This window comes from Carcharodon carcharias, chromosome 12, assembly GCF_017639515.1.
Source record: "Carcharodon carcharias isolate sCarCar2 chromosome 12, sCarCar2.pri, whole genome shotgun sequence".
Taxonomy (NCBI): Eukaryota; Metazoa; Chordata; class Chondrichthyes; order Lamniformes; family Lamnidae; genus Carcharodon; species Carcharodon carcharias.
The window spans coordinates 114067603-114091443 of record NC_054478.1 but is presented as its reverse complement, the minus strand read 5'-3'; the positions used below and the strand labels follow the sequence as shown (position 1 = coordinate 114091443).

Genomic DNA, 23841 nt, shown 5'->3' with positions numbered 1-23841 from the left:
CTTTCTAGGTTCCCTTTAGCTTGCTTGGCATTGCTTTTTGTTACCTTCCTAGAACTAAAAGATTCTTTACACAACTGCTCATAAATGAAAGTTACCTACATCTTGATGAAGCCATTCTCCAGAGCTTTCTCTCAGTATATAACCTTCTCCCCCCTCAAGAAATATATGCTTCACAACTTTTCAGAACTGTCTTTAAGGGGGCCCATTTTCTCTTTTCTCCATTTATGAAAATGTTGAGCTTTTTGAAAATGTGGCGCCAGCATAACATTCTCCTTAAAATGAGCAATACACAGGCTTTTGTATTTTATAGTAGAGTAGTCAGAGTTAGCAAGTTTCACCACCATCTTTAAGTCACCCATCAAGTGTAGTTCATTATTGAACACTGATTTTGAGATATTGTCTTCACTAATGCAGTGTTTCTCAACTGGAGTGCAGAGAGATCTTCCAGGGGATCTATGATCTAGAGCTGGCCCATGGGTGGATGATATGGGCAACATAGTCAAGAGTAAGCAAGTGAGTGGCAGTCAGAGGTATGATCTGCTGCCCTTGGCTCCAGCTTTCTCTGCATGCTTCCACTGTCCCCTGAACCCACTCCTTCCCGGCTCCACCTCTCCGGATGTTATTCACATCAGACTGTGCTTCCCCTTTGCTCCTGCTCCCATGATGCTTTTTCCATTTCCTGCTCTCCCTGGGCTCCTGCTTTCTCCAGGGTCCTGGAATGGATAAGACAGACTCTGAAGTGGAAAGCAGGTACACACATCACATTGATATCTGTAAGAAAACACCTGTTTTCTTAAAAACATTAATAAAACATTTGCATGCAACAACTCCATATTAAGAGTATACAGTATTATATTTCAATAGGGGTCCAAGACACTGATTCATTTGAAAAGGGCTCCTTCAACCAAAAAAGTTTGAGAACTACTGTGCTAATGCGCAATTAAGAAGCAATCAATGAGGGTTCTCCTGTCTCTTCTAAGTTAGACAATCGACGGACAGGCACAAGTGTATAATTGAAATCTCATTACCATTAGGTGGCCACTTCACCTTTCTGGAGTATACACAGAGGTATGAAAGTGTTGGAGCCATCCTCAAGAGCTACCACATTTCTCTGATGGTTATCCATTTATGATACTCTGCTGCAGCATACAACTGTAACCACATCAGTTAAGGTGGTGTTTGTTGAAACAGTTTTCAGCAGAGAAGCCAATGGCATCAGTATTAATATCACTGGCACAAAAGATCCTGGCTAGCTCAAGCATTATAATAAAATAGAACTTTAGACAGCATAGTTTAGGTGCCTAAGATTTCAAATGAAAATTAGAACACTGGGCCGAACCATCCGAGCAGTGGCAATCACAGATTGCTGCTCCACTTTTTTTTTTACTTTCCTTACACTGGAACTCCACATTTCTCACCCAAACTTCCAAACAGGGGGGTAAGGGGGAATCAGTAGGGGGAGGGGGATCACTAGTATAGTTACCAAGTAGCTGGAACTAGTTTTAATCCTTCTAACTTTTCCTAAGTGAGTCAGATCATCCAAAGTCTCTGACTTTAAATCACAGAGTAATTGCCCAACAAAGTTGAAATTTCCTGGGCAATTCCTTTGCAGTCCTTGCTTGGGGACTACCGATGGGTCCCCCAGCGCATCTTCTAGAGTATCTCTGGGGTACAATCATCCAGAGACGGGAAGATCTGGGCCAATGTCACTAACAGTTAACAAACATTTTAAATACTTAGTGATCACGTGCCAGTGAAGGCAAATATCCAATTCAAATATCCAATGCAGTGAGGCAACCTTTTACATATATCCACATCCGAAAGGTTAAGTCACAAATCAGCACTGGGATTAATACCAGCTTGTCACCGCTCTAGAAGCATTCTCATTTTTACGTACATTCCCAGGCTCCAGTGAAGAACAATCATCAATAACAAAACCAACTCAACAATCTAACAAATTTAACAGCAACCAGATCAGAGAGTTATGTTGCTAAGTATAAGAGAAGTTCCTAGGCAAAAATTGGAAAAAAACATGGCTGCTTTATTTGATTCACCATGGCTACCGTGCCTGAGAGAAATTGGCAGAAAACAAGCCTAAGTAAATTTATTTAGGCTAAAACATCCTCTGAAATTTATGCTTTTATTTGTGCTTACTTATCAATTCATGAAAGCATACCTGTGTAGGAAAAAATTACTGGTTATCAGCTTCAGTTTAGGTCAACATTTTTCTGAATGGAGGCATCTTGCCAATGAGTGTTCTCTTGGCTCATTGTCAAGAAGAATGCACTTCAGCAACAGTTTAAAAAGTAATTTTTAAATTAATTTAAACATTTTTAGCATTAAAATTTATCTGCCTGATTTTTTTTTTTGCATCTTCTAATCGCCCATAAAAATTTGATGCTTGAAGGAACAAAAGTTCTTTACAAATCTATTCTGACTCAATTTAAGGCCCGAGGAAGTAACTTCTCTGGGTATACAGCAATACTTTCTGTTACGTGAGCTGTCCTGACAGAGACCTTTCAATTTCTAACAACTGATCTTCCAAATTGCTTCAAGTTTTTCTCATAACCAAATTCATGTTATGTAGTAAAACACTTTTACATCTGTAACCATTAGACAAATCTGAAGTGCTACATATAAATGTCAGAAGTAATTGATTGAATGCCAATGTATAATTGCATGCAAATCAGGTGCAGGAATAATAGAAACACAATTGAATTGCATGATGCCTACTTAGCATTTAACTTTGTTGAGATTTACTGCACTTGTGTTTGATAGCTTGCAGGAATGAGGGATAGTATTCAAAATTAACAGAGTTTTTCTTTGCTTTTAGTGCCACTATAGTCTCTACATTACTACGTGAATGAAACTATAAACTCATGAATGACATAAAACTGTTGTAGTTAACTCCATACATCTGCCAAATTAAATACGATGCTGCTTTCACACAGAACTAAAATGAGGTAATTGTATCTATGCCATTAAGCAAAGGTTCAGTCACTGGAAATGTCTGTAAGGAGTAGTTAGAGTTAAAACATTGCTGTATATTCAGGATTATTCCACTACAGTCAAGCTAGAATTTCACATTTTCTCCACAGCTTGTGTTGTCACATTGTTTGCTCAAAGCTAGTGTTGGGTGGAATGCAATTTCTCAGACACTGGGAGGACCAATGTAATTGCAGTTGGCTCAGGCCTCAAACCCTGTACTCTCATTATCTATTCCATTCCCTCCCAGGGAATTGTCTCAATGTTTTCAACCTCTGTGTCCTATTTGCCCATGATCTGAATTTCTGACCTATGTTCCCTCCATGACAAAGCCCGCCTACTGGCATCTCCATAATATCACTCACCTCCTGCCATTTAAATTTTCATCTTTGTCACCAGCAGGCTGCACTCTTTGAATGGCTGTCTGGCTGGGCACACACCTTCCTCAAACTTCAGATCATGCAAAACTCTGTTGCCTGTATCTATCCCACACCAAGTTCCACTCACACATCACCATTATTCACACAGTCATACACTGTATTAGCGGATACACAAGTATTAGCTGATAAAATGTTGTTCTGGAAGTCAAATATTGCTCCAATGTACAATATGATAGCTAGTTCAATTTATTAACACGACGCAGCACAGTATTGTACCACACAGAAGCAGAGCAGAATTGAAATTCCGACTAGGCACTTTACAGCCTTCCAGACTGAATATTGAATTCAACAAATTTAGGTCTTGAGCTCCCTCCTCCATCCCCACCCCCTTTCTGTTTCCCCCTTCCTTTTGTTTTTTCCAATAAATTATATAGATTTTTCTTTTCCCATCTATTTCCATTATTTTTAAATATTTTTAAATCTTTTATGCTCCCCCCACCCCCACTAGAGCTATACCTTGAGTGCCCTACCATCCATTCCTAATTAGCACATTCGTTTAGATAATATCACCAACTTTAACACCTATGTGTTCTTTTGTTCTGTTTGTGACATCTTTTGATGATCTGCTTCTATCACTGCTTGTTTGTCCCTACAACCACACCAACTCCTCCACTTCTCTCTCTCTCCCCCCACCCAACCCCGCCCCCCCCCCCCCCCCCCCCCCCCCCCCACACACACACACACACACACACACACACACACACACACACACCTTAAACCAACTTATATTTCACCCCTTTCTTGGACTCACTCAAGTTCTGTCGAAGGGTCATGAGGACTCGAAACGTCAACTCTTTTCTTCTCCGTCGATGCTGCCAGACCTGCTGAGCTTTTCCAGGTAATTCTGTTTTTGTGTTGCAGAATTGAAAGGGCATGTTCTAATGATTAGTTAGAATAGTTCCTCTATTTTCCAACAGGCAAGACGTAGACCTGGATTCTCATTCCTTAGACATGTGTGCAGATCCAAGAAGTCTCAGCTCACCACACCCATCTCAGGGGAAAAAAAGTGTCCCGAATGTCAAGATCTTCATTCAGGGCGCAGAATGGAATCAGGGTCCACTGGCCCCAAATAACAATCGGAGGCAGCCACAGGAGCTGCAGAGGGCTGAGGAAAGCTGCTTACAAGGCCCGCCTTGGTCTCTGGGACTTCAACCCAGTTGTTTCCTTAATTCCTCTAATTCTCATCCCTCATATCTCTTCACCAACCCCCCACCCCCACCCACCACCATCACATCCCACGCCAACTTATGCACACCAACCTCCAATGGTTTCTCATACCTTTCATGCGAACTCATGCACCCCCTTGACCCCTTATAGTTGTGCAATTATTCTGAAACTATGTAGTTACATAAGACTTGCCATCAGGTATAAGGAATGTCCAGACCTTCCAGAGCCTAGGTATCCTATTTGACCTCGAGCTGAGCTTCAGACCCCATACATTCTCCATCATCAGAGCCATCTCCTTCCACCTCTAAACTCAACTATTCTAATGCTTTCCTTAGCCAGCTTTCCAACTTGCACTCGCCATTAACTTGAACTTAACAAAATCTCTGCTGCCCATGTCCTAACTTTCCAACATTCCATTCACATAGCACAGTATCATAGTGGTATTGTCACTGGACTACTATTCCAGAGACCTACAGTAATGCTCTGGGGACCTGGGTTCGAATGCCACCATGGCAGATGATGAAATTTGAATGCAATAAAAATCTGGAATTACAAGTTTAATGATGACCATGAAACCACTGCCGATTGTCATAAAAACCCATGTGGTTCACTAATGTCCTTTAGGGGCATTAAAGACTCCAGGCCCACAGCAATGTGGTTGCCTTTTAAATGCCCTCTGAACAAGGGCAATTAGGGATAGGCAATAAATGCTGGCCTAGCAAGTGATGCCACATCCCATGAACGAATATGAAAAAACCTCTTTGCTCACTGACCTACACTGGCTTCACCATCCAGCAAAGTGCCTATTTTAAAATCTGCATCCTTGCTTTCAAATCCCTCCACAGTCTCACCCCTTCCTCTCTCTATATAACTTCCTCCAACCCTAGAACAGCAGAGATATCTGCAGTCCTCCAGTTCTGGCCTCTGTGCATCCCTGGTTTTCACCACTCCACCACTGATGACTATGTCTGCAGCCATCTTGGTACCAAGCTCCAGAATTTCCACTCCACCTCTCTAACCCTCTCTTCTTTAAGACACTCCATAAAATCTACTTTAATCAAGCTTTTATTCACCTGAACTAATATCTCATTAAATGGCTTGGTGTAAAATTTTCTTTGATAACACTCCTGTGTAATGTATTGGGATATTTTACGACCTTAAGGTTAAAAATAATTTTGTAATCAGTTGTTGCTTTATTCTGCAGTATGAATGGGCTTTTGAAATCATACTTACTTATAACATTTTTTTGTCTTTAAACTATCAAAAGCATTGTGCCTCTTTTCAAACTTCTAAGGTATTAAGAGTTCCATTTCCTGATAGAAGGATGGTGTAGAGGGGAGAGATTCAGATTCTTGGGGCATTGGGACTGGTTCTGGAGAAGGTGGGACCAGTACAAACAAGACAGATTGCATCTGGCCAGGACCAGGACCAATGTCCTTGGCAGGGCGGGGTGTTTGTTAATGCTGTCGGGGAGGGTTTAAACTAGAATGGCAGGGGGATGGGAGCCTGAGCAGGAAGACAGAGGAGGGGGAAACAAGGATAGGAACAAATAACAGAAAAGTAAGAAGCAAAATTGGAAAGCATAAAAAACAAGGGCGAAAAGCAAATAGGATCATAGTGCAAAATAAAGCTAAGCCAACTAACAAGGTTAAAAAGACAAGTCTAAAAGGCATTGAATCTTAATGTGTGGAGCATTCACAATAAGATAGATGAATTAACAGTGCAAATACATATAAATGGTTATGAGATAGTTGCAATTACGGAGACATGGCTGCACGGTGTCCAAGGATGGGAACTGAACATTCAGGGGTATTCAATATTTAGGAAGGACTGACACATAGGGAAAGGGGGTGGGGTAGCACTGTTAGTAAAGGAGGAAATCAATGCAATAGTGAGGGAGGATATTGACTCGGAAAATCATGATGTGGAATCAGTTTGGGTGGAGGTAAGAAACACCAAGGGGCGTTAACTATAGGCCCCCAAACAATAACGGAGATGTAAAGGAAGGCAGTAAACGGGAAATTAGAGACGCATGCAATAAGGGTACAACTGTAATCATGGGTGACTTTAATCTACATATAAATTGGACAAACCAAACTAGCAATAATATTGAGGAGGAGGATTTCCTGGATTGTGTACGTGATGGTTTTTTTAGACCAATACATTGAGGAACCAACTAGAAAGCAGGCTATCTTAGACTGGGTATTGTGCAATGAGAAAAGATTAATTAACAATCTTGTTGTGCCCTTGGGGAACAGCGACCATAAAATGATAGAATTGTTCATTAAGATGGAGAGTGAAATAGTTGAATCTGAAGCTAAGGTCCTGAATCTAAATAAAGGGAATGACGAGGATATGAGGTGCAAGTTGGCAATGATGGATTGGGGAACCTGACTAAATTGATTGATGGTGGATAGGCAATGGCTAATATTTAAGGAATGTATGCATGAATGACAACAATTACTCATTCCTGTCTGGTGCAAAAATAAAACAGGAAAGGTGGCTCAACCATGGATTACAAAAGAAATTAGGGATATTATTACACCCAAAGAGAAGACTTCTAAAATTGCCAGAAAAAGCAGCAAGTCTGAGGATCGGGAGCAGTTTAGAATTCAGCAAAAGTGGACAAAAAGATTGATCAAGAAGGGGAAAATGGAGTATGAGAGTAAACTTGCAGGGAACATGAAAACTGATTGTAAAATCTTCTATAAATTTGTGAAGAGAAAAATATTAACAAAGACAAATGTAGGTCCCTTACGATCAGAAACAGGGGAAATTATAATGGGGATCAAAAATGGCAGAAGAATTGAACACATGTTTTGGTTCTGCCTTTACAAAAGAGGACACAAATAATTTCCCAGAAATGTTAGGGAACCAAGGGTCTAGTGAGAGGGAAGAATTGAAGAAAATCATTATTAGTAAAAAATGGTGTTAGAGAAATTAATTGGGTTAAAGGCTGAAAAATCCCCAGGAGTTGATAATCTACATCCCAGAGTACTAAAGGAAGTAGCTCTGGAAATATTGGATGCATTGGTGATCATATTCCAAAATTCTATAGACTCTGGAGCAGTTCCTACAGATTGAAAGGTGGCAAACGTAACCCCACTATTTGAAAAAGAAGATAGGGTAAAAACAGAATTACAAACCAGTTAGCCTAATATTAGTAATGGGGAAAATGCTAGCGTCTATTATAAAAGAAATGGTAACAGAGCACTTGGAAAGCATTAGTGGGATTAAACAAAGTCAGCATGGGTTTATGAAAGGCAAATCATGCTCAACTAATCTATTGGAGTTTTTTGAGGATGTAACTAATAGACTAGTAGAATAGATAAGGGAGAGCCAGTGGATGTGGTGTATTTGGATTTCAAGAAGGCTTTTAATAAGGTCCCACGTAAGATGCTTGTGAGCAAAATTAAAGCACATGGGGTGGGGGATAATATACTGGCTGGACTGAGAATTGGTTGACAGGCCAGGAACAAAGAATGGGAATAAATGGGTTATTTTGGGGATGGCAGGCGACGACCAGTGGTGTACTGCAAGGATCAGTGCTTGAGCCCTAGCTATTCACAATATACATAAATGACTTAGATGAGGAAACCAAATGCAATATTTCCAAGTTTGCTGATGACACAAAACTGGGTGGGGTTGTGAGGAGGATGCAAGGAGGCTTCAGGGTGATTTAGACAAATTGTATGTGGGGGCAAACACATGGCAGATGCAGTATAACGTGGATGGATAAATGTGAAGTTATACACTTCGGTTTGAACAGAAAGGCAGAGTATTACTTAAATGGCGATATATTGGGAAATGCGAATGTACAAAGGGATCTGGGTGTCCTTATATGCCAATCAATGAAAGCAAGCAGTCAGGTGCAGCAAGCAATTAGGAAGGCCAGTGGTATGTTGGCCTTCATTGCAAGAGGATTTGGTTTCAGAGGTAGAGATGTCTTACTGCAGTTATACAAGGCCTTGGTGAGGCCACACAGGGAGTATTGCGTGAAGCTTTGCCCTTCCTGCCTAAGAAAGGATATACTTGCCATAGAGAGAGTGCACCAAAGGTTCACGAGGCTGATACCAGGGATGGCAGGACTGATGTATGAGGAGAGATTGGTTCAGCTGTGCCTGTATTCACTAGAGTTTAGAAAGTTGAGAGGGGATCTGATTGGAACGTATAAAATTCTAACAGGGCTAGACTGACTAGATGCAGGGAGAATGTTTCCCCTGGTTGAAGAGTCTAGAACCAGGGGCCACAGTCTCAGGATAGGTCATTTAAGGCTGAGATGAGGAAAAATTTCTTCACTCAAAGGGTGGTCAACCTGTGCAATCCTCTACCACAGAAGGCTGTGGAGGCCAGGTCACTCAGTATATTCAAGAAAGAAATTGATAATTTTTTGGACATTAGTGGCATAGAAGGGTATGGAGAGAAAGCAGGAATATGGCATTGAAATAGAGGATCAGCCATTATCATATTGAATGGTGGAGCAGGCTTGAGGGGCCGAATGGCCTACTCCTGCTCCTAGTTTCTATAAGAAAACTCACTTATGAAACTGCTACGTAAGCAGCTCTGAAACTCCAGAATCTAAAGCTTTACATGCACAGTGAAATATTTTTACAAAGATCTGAACAAGATATTTTTATTTCTAAGGTTCTCAACAGAATTTCCCTAGGAATCTTGCAATTTATTCTTTGCAGTAGAGATGTTCAAGGTTAGTGCACAGTACTACACCATGTTGTCTACAGCAAATTTCTGCTAATACACATATTTTACAACAGAAGAATTAATTCCAAATTATGCAAAAGGATTCAAATGAAAAGAAATAAATATCTAGAACAAAAATACACTGATAAAAATGTACTGCCTTGGACGTTTTCCTGCATTTATTTAGCACCTTTAATGTAAGTTGTTTTTGAGCAATATAGCAAATGCCTGTACCAATTTTGTACATGCCTTGGGAGTGCAAACTATTTAGATGCCAAACTTTGCTTTACACAGGAGCAAATATCTTCTGGAAGTTGTGTTTTCATGTGTCTTTGGCTTGTTGCAGGAATATTGTTTCTGCATGATTTCATACAAAAAACATTATTCATCAGTCTCGAGAGAGTGCTGTAAATATAGATGCAACTTATACAGGCATTGCACCAAACTCAACTATTGCCATTTCCCTTTTCACATGCTTTAGCACAACAATACAATAAATAACGTGTTCTCGCTAACAAAGAGAAACACCTCTTATTTTCTAGTATCTGATGCAAATCTATAAAGTTTGCAACACTCTCCTTGTTTTTGATTACATAAAACACAGTGGGAATTACAGCTTCAGGTGGCAAACATCAGATGCAATGGAGAGAAAGCACCAATCATAAAAATTAATTAAGGGTACACATTATCATGCCACAATGGTCAGGTTTCCCTACATTTACTGTGTACTGAGATTATCAGTGGGCTGAAACAAGCAAGAAAATTATCTGTGATAACACACATCATACTAATATTTGCAAATTCAAGAGTAAGAAATACATTGAGAGTTGTGAAACTCCCAAACTTGGTCGATTTATACCATTCTGCCATTTGCTTCACAAACATTTCACCCTTAATCTCCCTATTTTTAAGAGTTTGTTGGATTTGCACTTTATCAATTAAACTCAACACAGAAATTTAGTTGTTGACTAATTAATAGCACAAACATGATTTTAACAATGTGATAATTGTTAATCCAATGTCAATCAACCCCTCTGGTCCAGAAAGTAAGCAATTTAAACAGTGGAGTGCTGTTCCTTTAAATAGTGAAGCGTTCTGAAAGATTTTAAAATGCTAATTTTAAATAAAACTTTTTCTTACTACTTCTTTGCTTTGCTTTTATTCCACTCAATCCAATATTTCTTTCATTTTCTATAGTTCTCCTGCGATACCTCATTTCACTGTAATTCATCCTTTTTCTCCTTTTTTTCTCAGTTTCTTTCTGAATTGTTAAATCTTATTGGTAAGGAAACACATGGTTGGTTTCATAACTCACCAAGATGGCTTGTTGTAAAGGTTGCACTTCCAGCAAGTTACAATGCTAAATGCCTTGAGCCAAGAGCTGCAGGAAAATTGTGCAGCGGAATGCCCCTCTCCAGCAATTTCTGGCCCAATTGTAGGCAGCGGGTACAGCAGTAAATGTGCATTCTCTTATAAGGGAAACTCTATTGAGCGGGAGAAATCTCACAAACTGAATTTGGGCAGGATATCCAGTGGCAAGTAAATGAGATTTTTTTCTAAAAACATCAGACTCCATTTCTCTTTCAGTCTACTATGCTTCTTGCCACTCCCAACCTCCCCCACCCCAAATTAATCAACTGCCCCTGAAAGCAAAAAATAATACTTGGATAAACTTCTGCATGTTTTGAGTGGCCTCCAGTGTGCATTGCATTAGCGGTCAGCTAAGATAATGCCCAATTGTTGCCGGAGCTGGGAGGCTCACAGCAAACCCTGTTCGTCTTGCTCTGGTGCATTTAGGTTTTAAAAGTCGCTGAAAGTGGCAAAGCAAGGAAATAGGCCCTTTAGACCATAAGTGAACAATCAAACAAATAATGTATCTCTTTAACCAATGAGATTTAAACACAAAGGATTGAGAACAAAAGTGAGTAAGAGTGGGTGAATTCAATGTAAAATGAGGTACTGAAAGGGAAACAGAAAGGGTTAAAGAAAGATTGGATTGAGGGAGGAAAAAAGACACAATGAATAAGGGAAGATGTTAAAGTTTAAAATTTGACATTTTTAAAATCTCCAAAAACAATTCAGTACCTGAAGGAATGAGATTTCATGCTTAAAACTGTTCTTTTTCTATGCAAGTAATGTTGATTGGCTGCCTTTAACATTCACCCTAAAAGAAAAATACTAATCGCGTTGGCAATCTGAAATGAATTCAGAAAATGCTGGAAATGGTCAGTGGGCCAGGCAGCATTTGTAATTTTTTCCCCCCCAGAGTTCATATTTCAGCTTGATGCCCTTTCATCATGACCTGAAGCATTAACTAAGTTTCTTTCTCCATAAAAGATGCCAGATCTGAGTATTTTTTATTTACAAGTACCAAATCATTAAGAGTACTTGTACTGTTAATTACTAAAACAAGTTTAGTGGGGAGTTTAACAGGCAATTCATTTGCAAATGCAACACCTTCGTAAAAGTCACAGGGAGGTTGAGGTGAAATGTCATTTTTTCCACAAAATCAGAACCAATAAGCAATGCCAGATTATTTGTACATCGGGAGCATCACAGCTGAACTGGTCTGGATCATATTGACATCTGCAAATACACACTTTCCATCTGGGGTCACTGAATAACAATTAGGCTGCTGGGTAAAAATTCTGGTTTCTTCACCCCTGCCCTGCCACCCTGTAATCCAGGCAAGGGTGAACTGACAATTAAAAGATAAAAGCAAAATACTGCAGGTGCTGGAAATCTGAAACAAAAGAAAACAAAAATAGCATCTGAATGATGTTTGCCATTGCTGCACATATCCGCTAGCAGCTTGAGGCATGGAATAGATGCCCTTTGGACTGTTAGATTGTTGGCTGATTTGTGTTGCTCCACCATTGTCACAAAAATGTCATTTCTAAGAAGACGAGTTATATGGACTCGAAATGTTAACTCTGCTTTTCTCTCCACAGATACTGTTTGACCTGCTGAGTTTTTCCAGCATTTTCTGTTTTTTTGAAAATTAAAAGATGTGGAATTAGAGCTAGGCCAGGTAGGAGTGAAATTAGGAAACACTTCTTCACCCACACAAGGCAGGATGAAAATCAGGAATGTTTTCCCACAAAGCTGTAGGTGCTGCGTCAATTGGAATTTTCAAAACAGATTGGTTGATTTTTGTTAGGTGCCGGTATTAAGGATTATGGTTAAAAAGGTGGGTACATGGAGTACTTCAGCCATGATCAAATCGAATGCTATAACAGGCTCAAGCAGCTGAATGGTCTAGTCCTGTTCCTGTATCCCTGGGAAATGTCATTTCATCACAAATCAAGTACACAACTTACAGATTTGCTATTCATTTAAGATCATTATAGGCACCTTTCACCTTGGAGTGCAGTCTTATAGTTCTACTATTGTACCACACAGGGATATAATTGGAAGTGATTCTGTTTTAATATGAAAAACTGCTATATTATATACCATGTCAGCTATTTTCTACACCACCACCAGTAACCAGCACTGATAAGTCAATGCTCCCTCTCTTCCTCCTTATGCAGATTACTTCAGGGCAGTTTTAAAACAAGCGAAAAACATTAGAAAACGTTTGAGAAAGTTTGTCACATGGAGATAATAGGTTTTATAAAAAATATATAAATGAAACCAAGTTTGGTGTGTCACAATATTACCATTGAAAATGTGGTTTTCATATATAATCAAAAAATATATTTTTGACATCTATATAGACAATTTTGCAGCAACAGACAATGCAAATTCATCCACAAAGTGCACATTAAAAACCCTTCCAGTTCATGCAGTATATCTTGACTTTGGACTAAGCTACTTGTAAAACTTAGGGTATAGTAGCATAGCGTTTTTGTTGCTGGACTAGTAATCTAATGGCCTGGATTAGCAATCTAAAGGTCTAGACTAATGATCGGAGACATTAGTTCATGGCAGCTGGTGAGTTTAAATTCAATTCATTAAACATAACAGAAATAAAAAGATAGTAACAGTAATAGTGACCAAGAAACAGCTGATTGTCACACAAACCTATCTGGTTCACTGACATCTTTTAGAGAAGGAAATCTCCTTTCCTTAGCCAGTCTGGCCGATATGTGGCTCCAGGCCCACAGCAATGCAATTTACTCTTAATTGATCTCTGAAATGCCCTAGCAAGCCATAAATGTATTGAAGAAGGTGGCTCACCACCACTTTCCCATGGGCAATTGGAGATGTGTAATAAATTCTGGCCTTGCCATCAAGGCCGATGACCCATGATTGAAAAAAATACAACATACATTTTAATTAGGCACTACAAAGCTTTACTGCCACCTTTCCAAGTGATGCAAATGTAATTCAGTAAAATCACAAACAATATATTTTTCTAAAAAATAATTCTCAGGATATGGGGGTCACTGGGAAGGTTGGCAGATTGCTCATTCTAAGTTTCCCTGAGACTGTGGTGTTATATAGCCTTCTTTGAACCACTGCTGTTTGCTACAATTGAGTAGCTTGCTATCTCACTTTGGAGGGCAGTTTAAAATTCATTACATTGGAATGGGGCTGGAGCCACATGTGAGCCCAAGTGAGTAAGGATGACAGGTTTGCTTTCCTAAGTGAACCTGGAGTGCTTTTTTTCATTTCCAGAATTGCTTTTTTCTATAAACTGAATTAAAATTTTCAAACTGCCATGAAAGGATTTTCATATTCCCAGGATTATTAGTCCAGACCCAGTAGCATAGCCACTAAATTATTCGGCTAAAAAAAAATCTGGTTGACCACGTAGATTTGAGAGTTTATTTTGGTAGAGCTCTGCAACTTGTTGGAATTAAGAGGATTATAGAAATTTACAGCACAGAAGGAGGCCTTTAAGCCCACTATATCCAAGCCAGCCAAAAAAGTAGCCATCTGGCTAAATCTCACTTTCTAACTCTTAACCCGTAACCATGTACGTTATGGCACTTGAAGTGCATGCCCGAATGCTTTTTAAAATGCTATGACAGGCCCTGCATCTATTACCTTCTCAGGCAGTGAGTGCCATACCCTTACCACCCTCTGGGTGAAAAAAAATCCTCTTGAATCAACTCTAAAACCCCTACTCCTCTGCTTTATGGGCTGTTAATCCGAGGAGAATGGGGCCTTCCTATCCACTCTATCTAGACTCCTCATAATTTCATACATTTCAATTAGGCACCAAAGAAAACAATCCTATCCAACTAAAATTCTCCAGTCCAGGCAATGTTACTGTAAATCTCTCCTGTACCCTCTCTATTGCAGTCACATCTTTCGCATAGAGCAGTGACCAGAACTGCACACAGTCCTCCAGCTGTGGCCTAATTAGTGTTTTATACAGTTCCAGCATAACCTCCCAGCTCTTATATTCTATGGCTCAACTAATAGGACATAGGATTTAGGAGCAGGAGTAGGTCATTCGGCCCTTTGAAATTGCTCTGTCATTTGATAAGATCATAGCTGATCTGGCTGCCGTGTCAACTTTACTTTCTTGTCTGCCTCCCTATAACCCTTGACTCCCTTGTCTATCAAAAATCTATCTAATTCAGCCTTGAATAAGTTCAATGACCCAGCCTCCATTGTTTTTGGAGAAGAGAATTCTACAAACTAATGGCCTTCAAGAGAAAAAAATTCTCATCTCCATCTTAAAAGGGAGATCTCTTATTCTTAAACTGTGACCTGTAGCTCTCGTATCTCCCATAAGGTGTAACATCCTCTCAGCATCCACCCAGTCAAGTCCCCTCAGGATCTCATATGTTACATAAGATCACCTCTCATTCTTCTAAACTTCAATGGGTATTACAGGCCCAACCTGCTCAACCATTTTTCATAAACCCTTCATCCCAGGAATGAGTCAAGTGAACCTTCACTGAACTGCTTCTCACACAATTAAATCCTTTTTCAAATAAGGAGACTAAAACTGTTTAAAGTACTCTACATGTGGTCTCACCAGAGAGGCAGAACTTCCCTACTTTTATATTCTATTCCTCTTGCAATAAACGCCAGCGTTCCATTTATCTTCCTAATCACTTGCTGTACCTGCATTCTAAACTTCTTGTGATTCATGTACCAGGACACCTTCTGTACCACCGAGTTCTGTAATTTCTCTCCATTTAAATAAGATACTGCTTTCCTGTCCTGCCTGCCAAGTGGACAAGTTCACATGTTCCCACATTACACTCCATCCGCCAAATTTTTTTCCCACTCACTTAACCTGTCTATATCCCTTTGTACCACTTTATCTCCTTTTGACAACTTACTTTCTTACTTATGTTGGAATCATCTGTAAATTTAGCTACCATATATTCAGTCCCTTCATCCAAGTCATGGATACAGATAATAAATAGTTGAGGGATGGATCTCAGCATTTTGAGATCTAATGATGACAAAATGTAGAGGAAAAGCGAATGTGGCAAAAGAACACAACATGACTTGAACTAATATTACACAACCGGACATCCCACACGACAAATGCCCTCTGTGCCATAAAGACTACAGATCTTGAATTGGCCACATCAGCAATCTTCGGACTCATGGAAGACAATCATCCTTGCTAGCGAGAGATAGTCAATCATAATATAATAAATAGTTGAGGCCCCAGAACTGATTCCTGTGGCACTCCACTTGTTACAGCTTGGCATCCTGAAAAAGACTGATCTATCCCTACTATCTGCTTCCTGTTGGATAACCAATCCTTTATCCATGCTAATACACTATTCACTACACCATGTGCAGTAGCCCATGATGTGACACCTTATCAAATGCCTTTTGGAAATCCAAGTACATCACGTCTATAGTTTCCCCTTAATCCACCTTGCTTGATACTTACTCAAAGAACTCTAATAATTTAGTTAAATAATTTTCCTTTCACAAGTATCCCATATGCCTTCTTGACCATCTTATGTACGTGTCCAGCCACCCTCAGGGTTCTGTACACATGCACTCCAAGATCCCTTTCCCTCTACACTTCTCAGTATCCTACCATTTATTGAATATCCTCTTGCCTTTTAGTCTTCCCCAAATGTATTATCATACATTTCTCCTGATTGAGCTCCATTTGCCACTGGTCTGCCCAACTGGGTAGTCCATTGATATCTTTCTGTAGTCTACAGCTTTCTTCTTGAGCAACTATATGATCAATTATTTTATGATTTTCAAACTTCTTAATCATACTCCCTAAATTTAAGTCCAAATAATTGGTATATTCTGTGAACAGCAAGGGAACTAGTACTGATCTCTGCCTCCCAGTAACAAAAACATCTACTGACCATTTTCCTTTACTTCCTGCTCCTGAGCCAATTTTGGATCCAACTTGCCGCTTTCCCTTGGATCCCATGGGCTTTTCTTCCATGACCAGTCTGCCAGTTGGGACCTTATCAAAAGCTTTAATAAAATTCATATACACTACATCAAATGTCCTACCCTTAATGACTCTCTATCTTACATCCTTAAAATATGCAATCATGTCAGTCAGACACGAGCTTCCCTTAACAAATCTGTGCTGATTGTCTTTGATTAAACCATGCCCTTCTAAATGAAGTTTTATCCTATGCCTCAGAACTTTTTCCAACAATTTTCCTGCCACCAAGGTTCAGCTGCCTAGCCTGTAATTATTCCACTTATCTCTTTCTACCTTTTTAAACTATGGTACAGCATTAGCCGTCCTCCAGTCCTCTGGCACCATACATGTCACCAGGAAGGATTGGAAATGATGATCACTATTCCTTCTCTTGCTTCCCTCAACAGCAGGGAAAACATTTCATTCCCAGCCAGGGGATTTATCCACTTTAAAGATGTTAAACCCTTTAACATTTCTCCTCTGAATATGTTAATTTCATCTACTACCTCATACTCCTCTTCCCTTTCTTTTGTGAAAACAGGTGCAAGAACCATACCAACATTCTTCATTTGCACACACAGATTGCCCTAGAGATCCCCAATAGGTCCTACTCTTTCTTTAATTATCCTCTTGCTCTTCATGCATTAATGAAAAAAACTTCCTTGATTTGCTTGCCAATATGTTTTTCACCTCTTCACTTCATTTCCCTAATTTATTTTTTAAATTCATCCCTACAGTTTTTGTACTCTGCCAGGTTTTCTATTGTATTGTATCTGTCATAAGTTTCCTTTCTTTTCTTTATCATCTCCTTTGAGCTATTGACAGCCAGGGGGCTCTGGATTTGTTAGTCCCGCCCTGTTTCTTTAAAGGAACATACCTGATCTGAAATCATTATCATTTCCTTGAAAGCCTCACACTGATCTAGCAGTCATTTACCTTTATGTAGTTGTTTCCAGTCCACTTTAGCAAAATCACATTTCAGCTTACTAAAATCAGCTGTTCCCCAGAGAACTTTTGTCCTTGGTCTATCTTTGTCCTTTTACACAACTACCCTAAATCTAACTGAATTATGATCATTTCCACCAAGTGCTCAACTGATTCCACTCGCCCAGCTTCATTCCCTAAAAAAATACCCAGAACCACCCTCTCTCCTTTTTGGGCTTACTACGCACTGGCTAAAAAAGTTTTCCTGTTTGCACTTTACTTTTGTACCTTTCTTATTAATTCTATCCCAGTTCTTATTAGGGTATTTGAAATCTCCCATTAGTACTGTCCTATTGTTTCTGCACTCCTTAGAGATTTGTCTATATATTTGCTTTTTTATCTCTGTCTGACTTGGGCGGGGGGGGCTATATTATGCTCCCAGTATTGTGACTGCTCTTTTTTGTTCTTCAGTTCAAACCATATGTCCTCATTTGATGATCGCTCTACCATGTCATCCTTCCTCAGAGCTATAATTGTTTCTTTAATCAATATTGTAACTCCTTCCTTATTTTTATCCCCCACAATCTCCTCTGAAAACCCTGCAGCAAGGGATGTTATGCTCCCAATCCTGCCTTTCTTTCAGCCATGTCTCAATAATAGCTATAAAATCATACTCCCACCTGTCAATCTGTGTCAATTTGACTTGGTTGATGTAATGCAAGCGTGTGACTTCTGCATGATGGGGGCAAGGTACAGAAATATATGGGAATGGGGGTTTTTGAGATGTAGTTGAGAGGGGGGGAATGGTGTGGTGATGTGAGGTACAGGTGGGGAAATTTTATTTGGTACCTTAACTATTATTTAATGAAAATACTGCATAAGTGATAAGATTTCTGCCTTGTTTCTCGAAATGCAGACTTGTGTTCCATCTCCTCTACTTCCTGTGCACCCCCTTTCTTTTTTGATCACGATTAGTTTAAACATCTGCGATGGCAGCACACTACCAAATGAAATGAGTCACACATCTTCAGACTTGAAATCTCTTAGTGTAACTTCATACATCTAATGCAGTAAGACATACAATAATTTACAACACTGCAGCATTCATATATTATTGGAATCCAATTGTTCAGCTTTTAGAACATATGAGTCATTAGTGCAGATAAGTGGGTGAAAATAGTGAAGAAAATCTCTTAAGTGTCTCGGCCTTTTACTTTGTTCACATTAATTTACTTTGGGGGGGGGGGGGGGTTGTATTGAAGAATACTTTCTGAAAAGTGTTATACATAAATGCTAGCCTTGCCAGCTATGCCCACAGTCCGAGAATTATTTTTTCTAAACTGTACTTACTTCAAAAGCAGAGAGTCCAGCGTTTTTTTCTGTTGACACAATAACTGATCTTCCAAAGTATCTATTCCTTTATGCAACAGTTACCTACATTAAAAAAAATACAATCAAAATGTTACACACCCAACATCACATATTTAAAATAAAAGTAGGACACACTACCCCTCATGAACATATTTGCCACTAAGATTGAGGCCGTCTTTTCAGCTCTCTTTTCCTTGCCCACAAAACTTTTGCAAGGCTGCCGAAAACACGAATCAATCTTCCCCATGCCTTCTCTGAGTTTATTTTGTCCAAAGTCACACTTCCTGTTCTTTTAACCCCATTTCCTCTAAATTGATGAGCACCCACCTTCCCTTCCAGACCCTCAAGTTAATTGGCATTCTAAATAGTCCCCTCTCCTCAGGTGCTGTCCCACTCCCTTCCAAAACTGCCACTCAATTTCCAACCCCCCTTTCAACGCCAAAGTTCTCAAATGTGTTGATCCCCTCCCGACACCAAACCCCCAAACCGCACCTCACAACTCCATAATTCAATCTCTCCCATCAGGTTTTTGAGACCTGCCACACTGTTGAAACAATCTGAATCAAAGTCACAAATAACATCCTCTGTGACCATGATATATTATCCCCACCTCATACTTTTTGAATTCTGTCTCCTTTGACATATCCAACCACACCATCCTCTTTTATTGTCAAGCTCAGTGAAAAAACCCTCACTTGGGACCGACTAAGAGATTGCGAGTCTAAATATGTGTGACTCATATCAATTGGTGACTGCATGTGAAGGTGCATTCCAATGAGTGAATGGCCATACTTTTATTTTGAGGAAATCCAATTTTCTTTCGCATTCCTGATCCTGCACAATTTCCTCAGGCCTTTTTTGCCAATTGCACATCTGCCACTACTCCTCCGCTTCACCAAGGTCAGCTTCCAAGATTCAACCCAGATCCACAGAGCATTACCCTGAGTGTCTGGAATACTAGTCCGGTGACAATATCACTATGCCACCACCTTCCCATTTATTTCCATTTGAACTGTAAGAAGAAAGTTGCGGCCATGGCTTAATATCTCATTCAAGAAATGGTAACTACTAACAATGCAGCACGTCTTCAATGCATATATCACTAGATACAGGGGAGATACCGGAGGACTGGAGAAATGCAAATGTAGTTCCATTGTTTAAAAAGGGATCAAAGGAAATGCGAAACAATTATAGGCCAGTTAGTCTTACATCGGTGGTGAGCAAATTAGTAGAATCAATCCTGAGAGAGAGGATTAACTGTCATGTGGAAAGGCATGGACTAGTCAAGGATGGTCAGCATGGATTTATTAAAGGAAGATCTTGCCTCACAAATTTGATTGAATTCTTTGAGGAAGTGATAAGAAGGGTTGCTGATGCAAGTAGTGCAGTGGATGTTGTATACGTGGATTTTAGGAAGGCATTTGACAAGGTCCCACATGGCAGATTAGTCAGTAAAGTAAAAGCCCATGGGATTCAGGGTAATGTGGCAAACTGGATAAAAGGCTGGCTTTGTAACAGGAAACAAAGGGTAATGGTCAATGGATGCCCTTGCCAATCGAAAGTTGTCTCAAGTGATGTTCCACAGGGCTCGGTGTTGGGACCCTTGCTGTTTGTGTTATATATTAAGGAACGTGGGGGGCACAATTGGGAAATTTGCAGATGACACAAATATTGGCCGAGTAGTGGATAGAGTAGAGGATAGCCATAATCACCAAAATGATATAGATGGATGAAAGTGATTTGGAAAAAAGAGCCTGCTTACGCAAAACATAATAGTAAGAAACTCTTTCAACACTTCAACAGTATGACAGCGGTCACAGAAAAGGCAAGAACCACTGAATATACAAACAGGACCATAATAGAGGATGAGCAAAATAAATTGATCTGAATAATTAGATCTTCCTGGTGTTCACAAGAAAATGAATGAGCAACATATCTTCCTGAAGTAGCGGTAACCCAAGTAGCATTAAGCATTTCTAGACAAGTAAGATGGAAGTCTTCATCCAAGCTAATAAGGGCTAAAACAAAAACCTGAAGAATAAATAGTATTTATCCCAGAGCACTGAGGGAGACACAAGATGAGATTTGAGACATATTGATGGTCATTATGCAGAAACTGATGAGGTACCAGTAGACTGGAAACAGGCCAACACAATTCCCCTTTTCAATAAAGCAAATTTAGGGAACTTCATTTCCCATTCATCATAATTCAATGCAGCATGAAATAATTTAATTGATAATAAGGCGTAAACTTGAGGGTTATCTTTACAACAATAATTTAGGTAAAAGAAAAAAAGATTCAGCACAGAAGATCTACATTATTATTTCTGACACAGTGAAATTCGAAATTCACTGCAGCAACATTATGTACTTTGTTACAAAATGCACTTTTGAAGTGCTGTATGAAAAGATAATAGTTTAAACTCAAAGCTATTGAGTCCTGCGAGAAACCTTGGAAACACAAGAAATTTTCAGTTTGGTAGAAACAGTGGGTACAATGGTGCAGCTACAAGATGCATTGCAGTAGCTCACTAAAACTCTTTTGACAGCACCTTCCAAACCCATCACCTCAATTAAACATGGAAACATCACCAACTCCAAGTCACACACCATTTTGACACGAAATATGTTGCTATACCTTCATCGTCCCTGGGTCAAAATCCTGGACTCCCTCCCTAACAGCAGTGTGAGAATACCTACACCACATGGGTTACAGTGGTTCAAAAATATAAGGAAAAAAAAAACCAGAAGCAACAGTAAATCATCTGGCCTCTTCAGCCTGCTCTGTCATTCAATATGATCGTAGCTAATCTTCTGCTCCCTAAATCCATTGATTCCATAGGAGATCAGAAACTCTGTCTTAAGTATACTCAATGACAGAGCAGCCACAACCCTTTAGGTAGAGAATTCCAAAGGTTTACAACCTTCTGAGTGAAACATCTCCTTATCTCAGTCTTAAATGATTGCCCCCTTATCCTGAGGCTGTGCCCACATGTTCTAGATTTCCCAGCCAAAGAAAACAACCTCTCAGTGTCTCCCCTGTCAACCCTCCTTCGGGATCCTCAATGTTTAATGAAATCACCTACTGTTCTTGTAAATTCCTGAGGGTATAGGCTCAATTTACTCAGCCTCTCAGTACAGGACAATATTCTCATGCTAGGAAACAATCTAATGAACCTTTGCTATTCGACCTCTGATAAAAATATATCCTTCCTTGAAAATGGCGAACTGTTTACAGTGCTCCAGGTGCTGCCTCACCAAAGCCTTCCTACTATTTTACTCCAATCTCTATGCAATAAAGGCTGAAGAAGGGTCATACAGACTCAAAACATTAACTCTGTTTCTCTCTCCACAGATGCTGCCAGATCTGCTGAGTTTTTCTGGCGTTTTTTGTTTTTGTTTCAGATTTCCAGCATCTGCAGTATTTTGATTTTAACACCCCTAGTATGGATCCCTACAGATGGATTTATCTTGCTCAGTTTTTTTTTAATGAAAGTATTTTGGTTGAACATTTTGAATAATTTTCTAAAATGTGTATTTACCACAAGTTCTTTTGATCTATTTATCCAATCAACTTTAGTTAGGTCTCCCCTCATCCCTATGAGTTTGGCTTTGTTTAAGTTATGGAGAACCACCACCTTGTCAAGTGCAATCAGAGGTGTTTTACACATTCTGGCTGATCAAGTGATCCCCACATTCTGTGAATGAATTTAAAAAAAAATCAGAATTGGGGAGATAAAGGGGAATGCTAAGTACACAGCCCTAGAAATCAGCATTGGGACCCCTACTATTTGAGTTCATGAATGATTTGGATTCAGAAACTCAGCAGAGTAGTTTACCAGTCAGATGACACCATATTAGGAGAGGCAGAGCTAGATTTTTGCTCCTGACGTGGGTGCGCGGAGTTGGGAAATTTTCCAGTTGCCGCACCTGCCTCAGGAAATTGTGCCCCAAATAGTAGGATCCATGGGGCTGCCTAGTGTCGAGACACGCTAGTTAAACAATACACTTCAATTGTTCAGAGCGTGTCTCAGTTGTGTTGTTAAATAGTAGGCCCTCTAGCCTTCACCCCTCATATCCCCTCAATCCCCATGCCCCATCCATGTTAACTCATGCCAACCCATACCCCTCCACCTAACACAATGGCCACTCATACCTTCCATGCCACCCATGCCCTTCCAACTGCCACCTAATAGCCCCTCAGCCTCCATGTCAGCCCACGTCTTCCACTCATCCCCATAGTCCCTTACAGAGTCTATGTCAACCCATTCTCCCCTACTTACTACCCTTTGCCCTTACACCCTCCATGCCAACTTACCCATAGGCAGACATCAGGCAGCATGCTCAAATGAAATAAATGAAATAACTGTTACAGACATCACTATATAAAAAAAAACTCTCATTCGTAAAAGCCCCTCAAGTGCTTAATCCCTGTCAAAAATAAATATTTGCACTCATAACCCCACAAAAACAGATAATCCTTTAATTGCCTCTTGGAGTCCTGAATTAAACTGTGAATTTATAGCCCCCAACTGTAATAATGATGGATTATGGAAGCAGCCAGACAGCAATAATGCTGTGATTAGGATTATGTCAACAAATAAATACTGAAACTGCAGGCACAGATTTTTTTTGAACTGATAGACATAAGCAGCTGCTTTTCCCCCAAAAATATAAAAGGGCAGGGGATTTAAATAACTTGGCAGTTCCACAGACCTTATCCACCCTTTACAAGCATGTATGTACTCTAAAAATTCATAACTCAGAGCAAAGTCAAATGGCAATACAGAGGTCAGTTTTCCCCATGTGTGAGCCACGTCCCACCACTTTTCCCCTATAGGTGGAAATAGGATGTATCATAAATAAGAGCAGGACTTCCAGGTCCGGGTTCCCAGCCCCATTTTGGATAAGCTGTGAAGTCTCCACGAC

At 39.8% G+C, this 23841-nt stretch overlaps 1 protein-coding gene across 1 annotated transcript in view; it reads right to left on the bottom strand.

The window, feature by feature from the left end:
* The window catches only part of map2 (microtubule-associated protein 2), a 362870-nt gene that overhangs the window by 316671 nt on the left and 22358 nt on the right, over window positions 1-23841 (bottom strand). Inside the window, exon 2 of the mRNA XM_041201434.1 lies at window positions 18892-18975. The gene's annotated coding sequence lies outside the window, so the exon portion shown is untranslated. The remainder of the gene's footprint in view (window positions 1-18891; window positions 18976-23841) is intronic.